This window comes from Sinohyriopsis cumingii, unplaced genomic scaffold (genome assembly GCF_028554795.1).
Source record: "Sinohyriopsis cumingii isolate HCF-2022 unplaced genomic scaffold, ASM2855479v2 utg002136l, whole genome shotgun sequence".
NCBI classification, from domain to species: Eukaryota; Metazoa; Mollusca; class Bivalvia; order Unionida; family Unionidae; genus Sinohyriopsis; species Sinohyriopsis cumingii.
Genome location: NW_028316138.1, coordinates 144,754 through 158,787, shown reverse-complemented (window position 1 = coordinate 158,787; position 14,034 = coordinate 144,754). Strand labels below are relative to the sequence as shown.

The following is a 14,034-nucleotide window of genomic DNA, read 5'->3' as shown; positions in this document are numbered from 1 at the left end:
AAATTTTTGTAGTTGAATCATTGTATAACAATGCAATAAAGATGCCTTAAACAATATATGTACATATATCACGCTTGCTTTTTGTTCCGGAATAAGGTAGACAAGGATGAATGACTCAAACGAAGAGGTACAAAATAAGAGTCATCGTCCCTGGGTGGGCTCGAACCACCAACCTTTCGGTTAACAGCCGAACGCGCTAACCGATTGCGCCACAGAGACCTGAAGACCAGTATCTCTTGGTCAATAATTAGTCAGCTACAAAGTCAAAATGACCGGTTTTAATGGAAGTGAGAGAAAGTGCGAAAGTGTCAGAAATGGTTATGATCAGAAATCTAGATTTCGTCTCAAACGGTCAGCCAATCGGTAGTGGAGTGCATGACGACATAAGCATTAAGCAATTTCTGCAGTTTAAAATTTTAACTGGGCCATATTATACAGCGCGTAATTAACACATGTAGAGATCATATAGAAAATGGGGTATCATTCGATTTGGTGAAAACTGACATCATTATGCAAATAAGGCATTTTATCTCTCTTCTCGCCTCGAATACATTGGATTTATGTCCAAGTTGGATATATCTATCTCTAATCATTCGGTTTTATGCATAAGCCTTGTAGTGTTGGCTTGAGAGTATTTTCACTGCTAAAATTGAGTCATGATCATATTGGAAGATGGTGTGTAATATCATATCTGTAAACACTTTTATGCATCTATTATTACAACGGATTAAGTACGAAAGTCTTGTTCTTTGGCGGCAGTGTGAAGGTAATGTCAAGATAATATTCGTAGTTCAATCGTTGTATAATAATGCAATAAACATGATTTAAAAAATATACGTACATATATTATGCTTCCTTTTTGTTCGGGAATATGGCAGACAAGGATAAAAGACTCAAATGAAAAGGTGCAAAATAAGAGTCATCGTCCCTGGGTGGGCTCGAAGCACCACCCTTACGGTTAACAGCCGAACGCGCTTGCCGATTGCGCCACAGAGACCTGAAAAGCAATATCTCTTGGTCAATAATTAGTCAGCTTTAAAGTCAAAATGACCGGTTTTTATGGAAGTGAGACAAAGTGCAAAAGTGTCAGAAATGGGTATTTTCAGCAATCTAGATTTCGTCTCAAACGGTCAGCCAATGGGCAGTAGAGTGCGTGATGACATAAGCTTTAAGCAATTTCTGCAGTTTAAAATGTTCACTGGGGCATATTATAAACCACGTTATTTAGAGATGCACAGACTCCTATAGAGAAATGGGTATACTTCGATTTGTAGAAAACTGACATCATTCAGCAAATAAGGCATTTTATCGCTCTTCTCGCCTCGAATACATTGGATCTTTGTCCAAGTTGGATATATCTATCTCTAATCATTCGGTTTCATGCATATGTCTAATAGTTTTGGCCTCTGAGTATTTTCACTGCTAAAATTGAGTGATGATCATACTGGAAGATGGTGTGTAATATCATATCTGAAAACACTTGTATGCATCTATTATGACACTGCATTAAGTACATAAGCCTACTTGTTGCTTGACGTCAGTGTGAAGGTTATGTAAAATAGAATTTCCTAGCTGAATCATTGTATAACAATGCAATAAAGATGCCTTAAACAATATATGTACATATATTACACTTGCTTTTTGTTCCGGAATATGGTAGACTAGGACGAAAGACGCAAATGAAGAGGTGCAAAATAACATTCGTCGTCCCTGGGTGGGCTCGAACCACCAACCTTTCGGTTAACAGCCGAACGCGCTAACCGATTGCGCCACAGAGACTTGAAGACCAGTATCACTTGGTCAATAATTAGTCATCTTTAAAGTCAAAATAACCGGTTTCTATCGAAGTGAATCAAAGTGCGAAAGTGTCAGAAATGGGTATGTTCAGCAATCTAGATTTCGTCTCAAACGGTCAGCCAATGGGCAGTGGAGTGCGTGATGACATAAGCTTTAAGCAATTTCTGCAGTTTAAAATGTTCACTGGGCCATATTATAAACCACGTAATTAAGAGATGTACAGATCATATAGAGAAAGGGGTAAATTTCAATTTGTAGAAAACTGACATCATTCAGCAAATAAGGCATTTTATCGCTCTTCTCGCCTCGAATACATTGGATTTATGTCCAATTTGGATATATCTATCTCTAATCATTCGGTTTCATGCATATGTCTTGTAGTTTTGGCCTGAGAGTATTTTCACTGCTAAAATTGAGTGATGGTCATATTGGAAAATGGTGTGTAATCTCATATCTGAAAACACTTTTATGCATCTATTATGACACTGCATTAAGTACATAAGCCTACTTGTTGCTTGACGTCAGTGTGAAGGTTATGTAAAATAAATTTTCCTACTTGAATCATTGTATAACAATGCAATAAAGATGCCTTAAACAATATATGTACATATATCACGCTTGCTTTTTCTTCCGGAATATTTTAGACAAGAATGAAGAGGAACAAAATAAGAGTCATCGTCCCTGGGTGGGCTTGAACCACCAACCTTTCGGTTAACAGCCGAACGCGCTAACCGATTGCGCCACAGAGACCTGAAGACCAATATCTCTTGGTCAATAATTAGTCAGCTACAAAGTCAAAATGACCGGTTTTAATGGAAGTGAGAGAAAGTGCGAAAGTGTCAGAAATGGTTATGATCAGAAATCTAGATTTCGTCTCAAACGGTCAGCCAATCGGTAGTGGAGTGCATGACGACATAAGCATTAAGCAATTTCTGCAGTTTAAAATTTTAACTGGGCCATATTATACACCGTGTAATTAACACATGTAGAGATCATATAGAAAATGGGGTATCATTCGATTTGGTGAAAACTGACATCATTATGGAAATAAGGCATTTTATCTCTCTTCTCGCCTCGAATACATTGGATTTATGTCCAAGTTGGATATATCTATCTCTAATAATTCGGTTTTATGCATAAGCCTTGTAGTTTTGGCTTGAGAGTATTTTCACGGCTAAAATTGAGTCACGATCATATTGGAAGATGGTGTGTAATATCATATCTGTAAACACTTTTATGCATCTATTATTACAATGCATTAAGTACAAAAGTCTTGTTCTTTGGCGGCAGTGTGAAGGTAATGTCAAAATAATTTTCGTAGTTCAATCGTTGTATAATAATTCAATAAACATGATTTCAAAAATATATGTACATATATTATGCTTCCTTTTTGTTCGGGAATATGGCAGACAAGGATAAAAGACTCAAATGAAGAGGTGCAAAATAAGAGTCATCGTCCCTGGGTGGGCTCATACCACCAACCTTTCGGTTAACAGCCGAAAGCGCTAACCGATTGCGCCACAGAGACCTGAAGAGCAATACCCCTTGGTCAATAATTAGTCAGCTTTACAGTCAAAATGACCGGATTTTATTGAAATGAGACAAAGTGCGAAAGTGTCAGAAATGGTTATGGTCAGCGATCTCGGTTTCGTCTCAAACGGTCAGCCAGTGGGTAGTGGAGTGCGTGATGACATAAGCATAAAGCAATTTCTGCAGTTTAAAATGTTCACTGGGCCATATTATAAACCACGTCATTAGGAGATGTACAGATCATATAGAGAAAGGGGTATAATTCCATTTTAGAAAACTGACATCATTCAGCAAATAAGGCATTTTATCGCTCTTCTCGCCTCGAATACATTGGATTTATGTCCAAGTTGGATATGTATATCTCTCTAATCATTCGGTTTTATGCATAAGCCTTGTAGTTTTGGCTTGAGAGTATTTTCACGGCTAAACTGAGTCATGATCATATTGGAAGATGGTGTGTAATATCTTATCTGAAAACACCTTTTTGCATCTATTATGACACTGCATTAAGTACAAAAGTCGTCTTGTTCCTTGGCGGCAGTGTGAAGGTAATGTGAAAATAATTTTCGTGGTTCAATCGTTGTATACTAATGCAATAAACATGCTTTAAACAATATATGTACATATATTATGCTTGCTTTTTGTTCCGGAATATGGTAGACAAGGCTGAAAGACTCAAATGAAGAGGTGCAAAATAAGAGTCATCGTCCCTGGGTGGGCTGGAACCACCACCCTTTCGGTTAACAGCCGAACGCGCTAACCGATTGCGCCACAGAGACCTGAAGTCCAATATTTCTTCGTCAACAATTAGTCAGCTGCAAAGTCAAAATGACCGGTTTTAATGGAAGTGAGAGAAAGTCGGAAAGTGTCAGAAATGGTTATGGTTAGAAATCTCGATTTCGCCTTAAAGGAGACCAGAAACCAATGGAAATACAGAATAATAATAAAAGCACTATAGAAGAAAACCTGATTTTGAAGTATCATCCGCGACCGTAATGCCAATATTTAAATATTGGCATATCTTCTAGGAGCTGAATTTCCGTGACCTTGTATGCAAAATTTCCGCGCCTATTCGGTTACTTTCGGGTGTGACGTCATAGAAGCGACTCCAGCATCCCAACTGGGAGTTGCCAGAGTAAAAGACAATGCCGTTTTGCGTTACTTACGGGTGTAATAGCACATTAAGAAAAGCCTGTGGACAACATTTTCTTTTTCTTTTCCAAAAATAAAGGCATAAAGAAAGTATGGATACATTATTACAAGCGAGTCGATTTCAAAGCAACACCATACAGCACACTATGATCATTACATTTCTAAAGGAATGTTACGAAAAGGAACCCGGAAAAAATATGATAGCCCGACTCTCGGGGCCCCTCTAATTTTAGTTCGGGCCCATCCTCTATTCAAAGTTAGGTCCCCGTCGGGTTTGTCGGAAAAAATTGTTTGCCTGAGGAAACTTTGATCGCGCTGATGAAAAGAGTAAATGTATTTTCAAGATGTTGACGTACATGCCTTAACATGGCACAATCGAAATCAAATCACCACTGTCCTAGGTGAAATTGAGATCTGATTTTAATCAAATGAAAGCTTATCTAAAAATAAGATTTTAAACCACTGACACGGTCATGTTTCGAGAAAACACAATTTTCAGTAATCTTAAATAAAAATTAAAAAATAAAAAATAATAATCAGTCTATGCCTGTTACACGTAGTATGTATAAACGGTAATCTGTAATGATTGGAACTGATATAAAACTATCCCTTAGGATGTTTAAATAGCAGCGACTAAAAAGAAAAGAGGTCAGTTATAAAATCAAAGTTTCAATTTAACTGGCTGACAATAGAAATTGGAGGAGGCTACAATTGACCCCATCCCTTGCCCCAATGTGCGAGCACCCATTGGACGCGCCATTTCCCCTCTGATACGCCTTATTATCCCCCAGGACAAGACCCTTGTATCTTATTCTGGTCAGCTGTGGCTAAACTGCATAATAGCTAACGGTTAGACTTGAGTACACAAGCATAAGGCCAGTGTGGCTAATTAACAGTTAATCCTTATCAATTCATTTATCTTGTGAAAAGGACTGCTCTTCCGACATACTTCAAAGAAACCATGTTCTACAATATGTATATGTAAACATCAGTATTGATTGGAAAATAAACGATGCCCTATTTTATTGTAACTTACGATGCCTAGGACTTCATTTTAACAGTTAAAATCTGTTTTTCCCACATTTAAATCCCACCTTATTTCCTTTGGTTTAAGTCTTAAGGCGTGTAACACGGTTTACTGAATACAATATTTATTCTGAATTAGTTCTTTGGGGGCACATATACTGCGTGACATATTTTCATTTATTCCTTCTTTTAATTTAATCATGGTAATTAAACTTTACATATACGGTAGAGGAATGTCAGGCGTTAACTGGCAGTTTCTTTGGTGGAAATGGAGATTGATTTTCTTTGCAGAGAAACGTAGGCCACATTCACAGTGATCATTCATGGGATGTAGGAAAATTGGCGACAATTTTATTTTTTTAATGTTTTTATTACTACAGTTCTGTTGTAGTGTTTGAAAAAGTATGAAATTTACGTGAATAATGTTTAATCTTAACATTCTATTTACTGGAGAAAAAAACTAGTGTGATATTTACTATTTCGTCAGGACAATATTCACAAGTGATAAAATAGAATATGGCATCTGTGGATTGTATACGTTCTATATATTTATGTATGGTGCTTTTTTGGTTTTGTTTTTTGTTTTTTATCTTCTTCTGAGAAATGAAAATTGGCAGACATAATGTTATAATAGGGAGTTCTCTGCAAAAACTCGGGAGATAGTACGAGATCGGGAGGTAGGTGTGGAAATACCCCCAAAATCGGGAGGTTTTTCTCCCGGCTTGAACTGTCCGGGCTTGTGTAATGAATATGTCATTTACATCATTCTTAAATGAATTTATTGCATTGTGGTAAATTTTTAATTTTTACATTGGGCACCATCACTTAATACTTATCACATTTATGCACAGCACACGATGTATAAGTATTTATTTAAAAATTACATTGCATTTTTTAAATTCCAAGATATGAAATATGAGCACCTTCTTACTGTTGTACTTCTCTGCTGTCGGGTCTTAAACACACAGTTCAACAGATATAGTTATGAGCATAACTCGGAAACATATTCAACTTTTGAATGAGCAACCCAAACCTTCACTCCTCTTGTCTCGCTCGCCATGTATGTTTGTATTTGAGGACTGGCTAGTACTGCGTCACAGGACCACGTGATGTATCGTCTCATCAAAGCTCGGAAAAACTCGACAATTTACGCGATAGTGGTATCTTCCGCGAATTATATAAACACCATTCTACGATATATAATTTATAAACATCACAGTCCAATTAAAATTTATAGAGAATTACATACATAAAAGGCAAATTTTTCTTTCTAGTCTCCTTTAAACGGCCAGCCAATCGGTAGTGGAGTGCATGATGACATAAGCATTAAGCAATTTCTGCAGTTTAAAATGTTCACTGGGCCATATTATAAACCACGTAGTTAAGAGATGTACAGATCATATAGAGAAATGGGTATAATTCGATTTGTAGAAAACTGACATCATTCAGCAAATAAGGCATTTTATCGCTCTTCTCGCCTCATATTCATTGGATTTATGTCCAAGTTGGATATATTTATCTCTAATCATTCGGTTTCATGCATATGTCTTGTAGTTTTGGCCTGAGAGTATTTTCACTGCTAAAATTGAGTGATGATCATATTGGAAGATGGTGTGTAATATCATATCTGAAAACACTTGTATGCATCTATTATGACATTGCATTAAGTACATAAGCCTACTTGTTGCTTGACGTCAGTGTGAAGGTTATGTAAAATAGAATTTCCTAGCTGAATCATTGTATAACAATGCAATAAAGATGCCTTAAACAATATATGTACATATATTACGCTTGCATTTTGTTCCGGAATATGGTAGACTAGGATGAAAGACGCAAATGAAGAGGTGCAAAATAACATTCATCGTCCGTGGGTGGGCTCGAACCACCAACCTTTCGGTTAACAGCCGAACGCGCTAACCGATTGCGCCACAGAGACTTGAAGACCAGTATCACTTGGTCAATAATTAGTCATCTTTAAAGTCAAAATAACCGGTTTCTATCGAAGTGAATCAAAGTGCTAAAGTGTCAGAAATGGTTATCGTCAGCAATCTAGATTTCGTCTCAAACTGTCAGCCAATCGGTAGTGGAGTGGGTGGTGACATAAGCATAAAGCAATTTCTGCAGTTTAAAATGTTCACTGGGTCATATTATAAGCTACGTTATTAAGAGATGTACAGGTCCTATAGAGAAATGGGTATAATTCGATTTGTAGAAAACTGACATCATTCAGCAAATAAGGCATTTTATCGCTCTTCTCGCCTCGAATACATTGGATCTTTGTCCAAGTTGGATATATCTATCTCTAATCATTCGGTTTCATGCATATATCTAATAGTTTTGGCCTCTGAGTATTTTCACTGCTAAAATTGAGTGATGATCATACTGGAAGATGGTGTGTAATCTCATATCTGAAAACACTTTTATGCATCTATTATGACACTGCATTAAGTACATAAGCTTACTTGTTGCTTGTCGGTGGTGTGAAGATTACGTAAAATAAATTTTTGTAGTTGAATCATTGTATAACAATGCAATAAAGATGCCTTAAACAATATATGTACATATATCACGCTTACTTTTGGTTCCGGAATATGATAGACAAGGATGAAAGACTCAAACGAAGAGGTACAAAATAAGAGTCATCGTCCCTGGGTGGGCTCGAACCACCAACCTTTCGGTTAACAGCCGAACGCGCTAACCGATTGCGCCACAGAGACCTGAAGACCAGTATCTCTTGGTCAATAATTAGTCAGCTACAAAGTCAAAATGACCGGTTTTAATGGAAGTGAGAGAAAGTGCGAAAGTGTCAGAAATGGTTATGATCAGAAATCTAGATTTCGTCTCAAACGGTCAGCCAATCGGTAGTGGAGTGCATGACGACATAATCATTAACCAATCTCTGCAGTTTAAAATTTTAACTGGGCCATATTATACACAGCGTAATTAACACATGTAGAGATCATATAGAAAATGGGGTATCATTCGATTTGGTGAAAACTGACATCATTATGCAAATAAGGCATTTTATCTCTCTTCTCGCCTCGAATACATTGGATTTATGTCCAAGTTGGATATATCTATCTCTAATCATTCGGTTTTATGCATAAGCCTTGTAGTTTTGGCTTGAGAGTATTTTCACGGCTAAAATTGAGTCATGATCATATTGGAAGATGGTGTGTAATATCATATCTGTAAACACTTTTATGCATCTATTATTACAATGCATTAAGTACAAAAGTCTTGTTCTTTGGCGGCAGTGTGAAGGTAATGTCAAAATAATTTTCGTAGTTCAATCGTTGTATAATAATTCAATAAACATGATTTCAAAAATATATGTACATATATTATGCTTCCTTTTTGTTCGGGAATATGGCAGACAAGGATAAAAGACTCAAATGAAGAGGTGCAAAATAAGAGTCATCGTCCCTGGGTGGGCTCATACCACCAACCTTTCGGTTAACAGCCGAAAGCGCTAACCGATTGCGCCACAGAGACCTGAAGAGCAATACCCCTTGGTCAATAATTAGTCAGCTTTACAGTCAAAATGACCGGATTTTATTGAAGTGAGAGAAAGTGCGAAAGTGTCAGAAATGGTTATAGTGAGCGATCTCGGTTTCGTCTCAAACGGTCAGCCAGTGGGTAGTGGAGTGCGTGATGACATAAGCATAAAGCAATTTCTGCAGTTTAAAATGTTCACTGGGCCATATTATAAACCACGTCATTAAGAGATGTACAGATCATATTGTTGTTGTTGTTGTTGTGGGGTTTAACGCCATTTTTCAGCACGATAGGCTATACATGGCGGCCAGTATTAATGGTGGAGGAAGAACCCGGAAAACCCCGGAAAGAACCACCGACCCAGGAGAAGCTACTGGCAAGCTTTCTCACATGCCCACATTGGCTGAATCTTAGACTCGAACCGCCGCAGACAGAAGTGAGATGGCAGTGATCCGTAAGAAGAGCGCTTTAGACCACTCGGCCACTCGGGGACAGATCATATAGAGAAAGGGGTATAATTCGATTTTAGAAAACTGACATCATTCAGCAAATAAGGCATTTTATCGCTCTTCTCGCCTCGAATACATTGGATTTATGTCCAAGTTGGATATGTATATCTCTCTAATCATTCGGTTTTATGCATAAGCCTTGTAGTTTTGGCTTGAGAGTATTTTCACGGCTAAACTGAGTCATGATCATATTGGAAGATGGTGTGTAATATCTTATCTGAAAACACCTTTTTGCATCTATTATGACACTGCATTAAGTACAAAAGTCGACTTGTTCCTTGGCGGCAGTGTGAAGGTAATGTGAAAATAATTTTCGTGGTTCAATCGTTGTATACTAATGCAATAAACATGCTTTAAACAATATATGTACATATATTATGCTTGCTTTTTGTTCCGGAAGATGGTAGACAAGGCTGAAAGACTCAAATGAAGAGGTGCAAATAAGAGTCATCGTCCCTGGGTGGGCTGGAACCACCACCCTTTCGGTTAACAGCCGAACGCGCTTTTTTTTTTTTTTTTTTCTTTCTTTATTTAAAAAACGTTTTGTACAGTATATAAGTTAAAAGTATACAGTCAGTATGTACATAGTAGTTTGTAATGCTATATTACAAAATAATGGTTCTACAATAGTATTTTGTAATGCTATATTACAAAACAATGATTCTACAATAGTATTTTGTTAAGCTATATTACAGAACAATGATTCTAAAATTTTATTTTGTAATGCTATAGTACAAAACAATGATTCTACAATGTAATAAACACTTTATCCTCTTCTATTCTCATTAAAGGATTATCTTTTACAAAATACTTCGTAATCAAAGTCTGATTTTTGTCTTTGTAATGTTGATACGCATATAATATATATTTTCTAGTCAAATATTGGAACAATCTTTCGATGTCTATTTGTTTCCCTAATAACGACATAAAGTTTCTTCTTTTGTAAATGCACAATCGAGCAATGCTCAGAATGTAGTTCAAAAAATAACTATTTACTGATTTTGTTTCTTTGTTATATCCTATCATGAGCATTTGTTCAAAAGAAGTGCTATTGAGAACACCAACTCTACAATTTTTAAAAAGAATCTCAACTATATATACAATATAATTCTTAAAAGAGCTTAATTCAGGACATTTCAAAAACATGTGAAATAAATCCTCTGTTTCCAACTGGCACACTGGACATAAGTCATTATCAATTTTGCCATAGTATTTTAGTCTCTCTTTTGTAAATATTCGATTGTGCATTATTCTGTAATCCAAATCTATACAATCTGGGGTCTTGAAAGGTAGGTGTATCAATTTCCAGTATTTATGCTTTTCCAAACTAAATATCTTACTCCAAAAGGAAACAGAAGCTGGTTCTTGAAAAATCAACGTACATAAAAGCTTGTAAAATAGTTGTGTTGTACATAAACAGAGGTCATATAATTTTGTATCAACTCTGAGAAACATATTATTTCTCCCATTGGTTACAATGGGTTTTGACTCTGTTGCAACAATATTTCTCCAGCCTAATGGTATACTTTCTATTATGCAATTATAGTCTTTTTTTATCTTATCTGTTTTGATCTCAGAATTTGATTTGTATATCATTTCTTGAATAGCTCTATAAGGTAGTATTCCAGGTACAAATTCATATGTAATATCCTGAACACGAACAATTCCTGCTTCTATAAATTCTGCGAAAAACAACGTTTTACCAGCACATGTAATATTAGGATTTAAAAAGAGAGGTTGTTCAAAAACATTCCTCACATCAATATTTGTATCGATATTATTTCTAAGTTTTTCCCATGCATGAAACATTTCTCTGTAAAATATAGGTAGGGTATTCAATTGTTGCTTATTTAAAGACATGAGAAACAACTCTTTGGTCAACCTCATGTTCAGGACAGTAGATAAAAAGTGATCAAAGGTATTTTTCCACATAGCATGGCAATTCACATCAAAGTATCTTTTTAAAAATTTTAGTCTGAATGCATACATTTTCATCTTTATATCAGTTAACTGTAGTCCGCCATTTCGCTTATCACCAATTATTGTATAATAGTGAACCAAATGGGACTTTCCTGACCAGATAAATCTGAGAAATAATTGCTTCAATTCATCAGCAATCATATCAGGAAGAGGCTGAACTGACACTATGTACAATACTCTAGAAACTAATAAGTTATTAACAACTGTTACTTTTCCTTGTATTGTCAAATATCTCTGTGACCACAGTTGCAATAAGTTTTTAATTTTAGACAATCTATCATTCCAGTTCAGTTGCTCACATAACTTTGCACATTTTCCAACATAAGCTCCCAAAATTAAGATGACTTGATCACACATTTGAATTTGTAATTGTTTGCAATAATCATCAGTAAGTTTACCAGATCCAATACACAGAAGTTCTGTCTTTTCCTTGTTCACCTTTGCACCAGATCCTTTACAATACAAGTCAAGTACATTAAAAGATTGATTAATGGATTGTGTGTCCGCTAATGTCAAGGTTGTATCATCTGCATGTTGAAAAACTTTACTTGTATTACTAGACAGTGGGAGTGGAATACCTTTGATAGTGGGATTTGCTTTGATAGCGAATCCTAAGGGTTCTGCTGCTAATACATATAACATTGCTGATATAGGACAACCTTGTCTGACTGAATTTTTAATTAAAAAGGGTTTCGTTAGATGACCATTGCATTTAACACTACTTTTAATTTCATTATAAAATATCTTTATCCACTGAATAAAATTGTCACCAAAACCGAACTTTCGTAAAACAGAAATCAAATATGAGTGGCAAACTCTGTCAAACGCTTTTTCTTGATCAATTTTTAAGATATATCCCTCAAGATTGTCTCTCTCAACCGTATCTATAATATCTCTTACAGTGACTATAGTATCAGCAATATCTCTCCCAACTATACAACATGTCTGAGTTTGAGAAATAATTTTGGGTAATACCATTTTTAAACGTGTAGACAAAATCCTTGCCAAAATTTTATAATCTACATTAAGTAAACTGATAGGACGCCAATTTTGCAATCTTCTATTATCCCCCTTATTTTTATAAATAAGTGATATAACCCCAAATCTCATTGATCTCGACATAATATTGTCATTCTTAACACTCTGAAAGATGTGCAACAGAATATCATATATACAATCATAAAATTTACAATACCACTCTACTGTCAATCCGTCCGGGCCGGGGCTTTTATTTTTAGCCATCCCTTTTATAGCTGTATGTATTTCATCAACTGTTATTATGGCATCACCCATATCTTTATCCTCATCAGATACAGAACAGTTTACAAAATTTAAAAGTGAATCAGTACAATTATCATCAACAGTTACCGAAGAATATAAATGACTATAAAACTGATGTATTTCATCTAAGATTCCGCTTGTATTTGAAATAATTACACCATCATCATCAATCAATTCATTGATTACATTTTTGTTGTGTCGATATTTCTCAAGATTTAGAAAGTATTTAGTATTTCTATCGCTTTCAATTGCCCATTTCGCCTTAGATCTCAATATAGCACCCCGACAAAAATCAGTTTCATAGTCACTTAGCTGATGTTTTAGTTCTTCATATTTGTTAATGTCATATGATTCTTTATTTGCGACTTTTTCTGAAAATGATTTTAATTTATTTTGCAATGTAAAGTATTCTTGTAATCTTTCCTTATTTCTTCTTGTACAGTATACTTGGGAAAATTTTTTAATTTTGTATTTTACATTATCCCACCAAATGAGTGGTTCACTGAAATACATTTCGTCAGTTTTTCCCTCGGTAAGAATTGATTTCACTCTTTGTACATATTTTTCCTCAAAAAAAACATTGTTATTTAGTATCCATAATCCGGGCCCTGTTTCCACTTTGCAGGGATTTAGTTTAAGGTATACAAAAGAATGATCACTAAAGGATGTATCTGCATAATAAATATTTTGCACACTGGAATGCAATTTTGAGGAAATCAAAAAATAATCTATTCTACTCTGCTTCATTTCGCCTAGTACAACTTGTTTTCTGGAGAAACTACGAGTACTAGGACTTCGTGATCTCCATAAATCGGTAATATTCCTATCATGAATAATTTTATAAAGTTCACGCACTGCTACATCATCAATATGTAAGGCTTTGTTATGTCGATCAATACCTGCTAAAGTTGTATTAAAATCACCAGCCAGGATAGTGCTATCACTAGTACTGTTATGTAAATATGTATTTAGCTTCATGAAAAAGTTAAACCTTTCCTTCACAACATTTGGAGCATAAATATTGATTAAATCAATCACTTTATCATCAATAGCTATTTTAAGATGTAAAATCCCTTTTCAATCATTTCCTGATTTCTCAGTTCTCTCACTACTAAAACAGCAACACCTGCCCTTCTATTGTCTGCATTACTATAAAATATGTCACCATTCCAAATCTCATTTTCTCTAATACTTTCAACAAACTCATCATCCCAAAAGGTTTCTTGCAATAATAAAATATGGCCTCTTTTCTCTTTAAATA

General features: G+C 35.5%; 9 non-coding genes across 9 annotated transcripts; all 9 read right to left on the bottom strand.

Moving 5' to 3' along the window:
- Window positions 1–145: 145 nt before the first annotated feature.
- Window positions 146–219, bottom strand: Trnan-guu (transfer RNA asparagine (anticodon GUU)). The gene has a single exon. It is a non-coding gene; the product is annotated as a tRNA-Asn (tRNA).
- A 704-nt stretch (window positions 220–923) lies between these two features.
- Window positions 924–997, bottom strand: Trnan-guu (transfer RNA asparagine (anticodon GUU)). Its single transcript has one exon. It is a non-coding gene; the product is annotated as a tRNA-Asn (tRNA).
- A 708-nt stretch (window positions 998–1,705) lies between these two features.
- Trnan-guu (transfer RNA asparagine (anticodon GUU)) lies at window positions 1,706–1,779 on the bottom strand. Its single transcript has one exon. It is a non-coding gene; the product is annotated as a tRNA-Asn (tRNA).
- Window positions 1,780–2,473: 694 nt separating this feature from the next.
- On the bottom strand, window positions 2,474–2,547 carry Trnan-guu (transfer RNA asparagine (anticodon GUU)). Its single transcript has one exon. It is a non-coding gene; the product is annotated as a tRNA-Asn (tRNA).
- Window positions 2,548–3,251: 704 nt separating this feature from the next.
- On the bottom strand, window positions 3,252–3,325 carry Trnan-guu (transfer RNA asparagine (anticodon GUU)). The gene has a single exon. It is a non-coding gene; the product is annotated as a tRNA-Asn (tRNA).
- A 707-nt stretch (window positions 3,326–4,032) lies between these two features.
- On the bottom strand, window positions 4,033–4,106 carry Trnan-guu (transfer RNA asparagine (anticodon GUU)). Its single transcript has one exon. It is a non-coding gene; the product is annotated as a tRNA-Asn (tRNA).
- A 3,261-nt stretch (window positions 4,107–7,367) lies between these two features.
- On the bottom strand, window positions 7,368–7,441 carry Trnan-guu (transfer RNA asparagine (anticodon GUU)). Its single transcript has one exon. It is a non-coding gene; the product is annotated as a tRNA-Asn (tRNA).
- A 707-nt stretch (window positions 7,442–8,148) lies between these two features.
- Trnan-guu (transfer RNA asparagine (anticodon GUU)) lies at window positions 8,149–8,222 on the bottom strand. The gene has a single exon. It is a non-coding gene; the product is annotated as a tRNA-Asn (tRNA).
- A 704-nt stretch (window positions 8,223–8,926) lies between these two features.
- On the bottom strand, window positions 8,927–9,000 carry Trnan-guu (transfer RNA asparagine (anticodon GUU)). Its single transcript has one exon. It is a non-coding gene; the product is annotated as a tRNA-Asn (tRNA).
- Between the last annotated feature and the right edge of the window lie 5,034 nt (window positions 9,001–14,034).